The sequence below is a fragment of the Carlito syrichta genome, unplaced genomic scaffold (genome assembly GCF_000164805.1).
Source record: "Carlito syrichta isolate Samal-C Ts95f unplaced genomic scaffold, Tarsius_syrichta-2.0.1 Scaffold103392, whole genome shotgun sequence".
NCBI classification, from domain to species: Eukaryota; Metazoa; Chordata; class Mammalia; order Primates; family Tarsiidae; genus Carlito; species Carlito syrichta.
This window is the reverse complement of record NW_007047488.1, coordinates 102,991-106,894: the sequence shown is the minus strand read 5'-3', so window position 1 is coordinate 106,894 and position 3,904 is coordinate 102,991.

Genomic DNA, 3,904 nt, shown 5'->3' with positions numbered 1-3,904 from the left:
TTATCCTAATAAATTTGACAACTTAGATGAAACAAACTCCTTAAACACAGATTACAAAAATATACTCAAATATATATATATAAATTCTGAGTAGTACCACATATATTTTTAAGTGAATTTGAATTAAAATTCTTCCTACAAAGAAAACTATAGCCTCAACTAATTTAATTAGTAAACTTTATCAAACATTAAAAAACTATGCCAATCCTACCAAAATTCTATCTAAAAATAGAATAGGAAGATATACTCTCCGAGTTATTTTATGAGGCCAATAGAACAAGACAACAATATTACACTAAAACAAAATAAAAACCCAAACACAGACCAATTTCACTCCTAAATATAGAAACAATACCCATAACAAATCTAGAAATACACAAAAGTAGGCTTTATCCCAAAATAGGGATGGGTTTAATTAACACTCAAAAATTAACGTATTCAACGTCATAACTGAAAAATTAAGAAATGCCTCATGATCATCTCAATGGATATAGAGAAACATTTGAAAAAATCAGCCGGGGACAGAGACTCACGCCTGTAATTCGAGCACTTTGGGAAGTGGAAGCAAGAGGACTGCCTGAGCCCAAGTGTTCAAGACTAGCCTGGGCAACTTGGCGAGGCCTCATCTCTACAGTAAATTTAAAAAATTAACCTGGCATGGTGGTGCACACCTGTAGTTCCAGCTACTTGGAAGGCTGAGGTGGAAGGAGTGCCTGAGTCCAGCAGATAGAAGCTTGTCAGCCAAGAGTGCGCCACTGCACTCCAGCCTGGGCGACAGAGCGAGAGTCCAATTCAAAAAAAAGAAAAAGTCAATATATATTCATGACTTAAGAAAAAACTCAATAGTAAATAGAAGGGAACTTTCCCAGTTTGATAAGAATACATCTTTTTTTTTTTTGAGTGGGAGTCTCACTCTGTCGCCTGGGGTGGAGTGCAGCACGCTCAGCCACCACAGCCTCGGTCTGCTGGGCTCAGGCAATCCTTTCACCTCAGCCGTCCAAGTAGCTGGAACTACAGGTGTGCACCATCACACCTGGCTTTTTCTTTTATTGATCATAGAGATGAGGTTTCACTGAGTTTCCCAGGACGGTCTCAAACCCCTGAGTTTAGGCAATCCTCTCCCCTCAGCCTCCCAAAGTGCTGGGAGCCACCGCACCCTGACCAAGAATACATCTTTGAAAAGCCTATGTCTAATACCATCCTTAATGGTGAAAGAATGGATGTTTCTGCCTAAGATTAGGATAAAGAGCAGATATGCTCCCTCTTTCTACTCATGTTCAACATTGTCCTGGAAGTTCTGACCAATGAAACAAGACAGGGAAAGAAATAAAAAGCAAACAAACTGAAAAAGGAGATTTAAAACACACATTATTCACAGATGATATAATCATCTATGTAGAAAATCTCAATGAATATACCAAAAATAAAATAAGTAAACGTGATTAGAAACTTAAATTTAAAACTCAACACCATTTAAAACGGTATTTAGTGCCAGGTGTGGTGGCTCACACCTGTAATCCCAACACTTTGGGAGGCCAAGGCAAGAGGACTGCCTGAGGTCACAGGTTCGAGAGCAGCCTGGGCAACATGTAAGACCTCGTTTCTACAATAAATCAAAATATTCACCAGGCATGGCGGCCCATGCCCGTAGTTCTAGCTATCTGAAGGCTAAGGTGGAAGGACCACTGAGTCCAGCAGGTTGAGGTTGCAGTGGCTGGCTGCACTCCAGCCGAGGTGACAGAGTGAGACTCTGACTAAAAAAAATAAAATGGCATTTAAAAAGTAAAACATTAGCCAGGCATGGTGGTGCACGCCTGTAAGTCCTAGCTACTCATGAGGCTGAGGCTGGAGACTTTCTTGAGCCCAAGAGTGGAGGCTGCAGTGAGTCATGGCTGCACGGCTGCACTCCAGCCTGGGCGACAGAGCGATGCCCCAACTTGGATAATAATAATAAGGGAAATATTTGGGAGTTAATATAATAAAATATTCTAAAATTGGTATGCTAAGATATATAAAACGCTTTTGGAAGAAATTAAAGAAGACCTAAATAGGCCAGATGCAGTGGTTTGCACCTATAATCCCAGCACTTTGGGAGGCCGAGGTGAGAGGATTGCCTGAGCCCACAGATTCGAGACCAGTCTGGGCAACTTGGTGAGATCTCATCTCTACAATAAATAAATAAATAGATAGCCGGGCATGGTGGCACGTGCCTGGAGTTCCAGCTACTTGGAAGACTGAGGCAGAAGGATCACTTGAGTCCAGTAGGTCGAAGCTGCATGGCCCTGAGTGTGCCACCACAGACAGAGTGAGACTCCAGCGACAGAGTGAGACTCCAACTCAAAAAAAAAAAGAAGACCTAAATAAATGGAGATACACACCTACACTATATTCACAGACTGGAAGACTTGGCATTGTTAAGATAACAGCTTTTCCAAATTGTTCGGAGCTTCAATACAATCTTAATCTATATCCCAGCAGGCCTTTTTAGCAGCAAATAAAATGACTTTAAAATTTAGAAGGATAGCTGGGCTCGGTGGCTCAGCCTGTAATCCCGCGCTTTGGGAGGCTGAGGTGAGTGGATTGCCTGAGCCCGCGGGTTTGAGACCCGCCTGGGCAACTTGGCGAGACCTCATCTCTACAATAATTCAAAAAATCAGCCGGGCGTGGTGGCGCGCGCCTGTAGTTCCAGCTACTCCAAAGGCTGAGGCGGAAGGATTGCTGGAGCCCAGCAGGTCGAGGCTGCGGTAGCCGGGAGTGGCCACTGTCCTCCAGTCTGGGCAACAGAGTGAGACTCCAACTCAAAAATAAATAAATAAACAAATAAAATTTAGATGGAAATGCAAAAGATTAAAAACGGCTGAAGATATTTTTTAAAAAGACAGACAAATTTGGAGGACTTTTCACTATGGGATTTTAGGACTTATTATAAAGCTACATTAATCAAAATAGTATGGAAAAGAGAAAGTAATTTAAATAAAGAAAATGCAGTTCTCTCTCTTTGAATTGAAGTGAGAGCTGTCAGACTGTGGACTGGAATAAGGAGTAACCATCTGTATTAGTTTCAGGGCTCTCCAGACACAGAACCAATAGCAGGTATAGGTAAGAGACATTTGAGAGGAGACTTATTGTGAGAACTGGCTCATGTGATTACAAGGCCGAGAAGTCCCATAATCTGCTGACTGCAGAGTATAGATCCAGAAAAGTCAGTGGAGTAATTCACAGGAAGCCAGTGGTATAACTTGCAGTCGAGTAGGAAGCCCTGTGAGTCAGGAGCTCCAGAGTCTAATGTCCGAAGTCAGAAGAAGAGAACTCACCCTTCCTCTGCCTTTTGCTCTCTCTGGGCCCACGACGGTTGGGATGATGCCAGCCCACGTTGGTGAGGGTGGATCGTCTTTGCTCAGTCTACTGCCCCCACTGCTGATCTCTTCCAGAATCGCCTTCACAGACACACCCACAACAAACGTTTTCCCAGCTGCCTGTGCTTCCCTGACTCAGCCAAGTTGACACTTAAAATTAACTGTCACATCATTCATTCCTGCCCCACCTCTCCCATCGAGTTGATCCGAAGATTCCAGAGCCGGGCAACACCCTCAACAGTACCTGTTCAAAGTGCAACCTCGCCCGAAGTCCGGTGAGGCTGAAACTTGAACTCTCTGGATCCGATGACTTCATTTGCCACTTGAACTGATGATGGGCATTCCTTGGTCCTCAGTTTTGTTCTGAAAGGCCGCTAGACTGCTGTTTGGTGGTTAGAAAACTGTTTCAAAAAAAAAAAAGGCTCAGCCTGTCATCCCGCGCCTTGGGAGGCTGAGGTGAGCGGATTGCCTGAGCCCGGGGTTTGAGACCCGCCTGGCCAACTTGGCGAGACCTCATCTCTACCATAAATCAAAAAACCAGCCGGGCG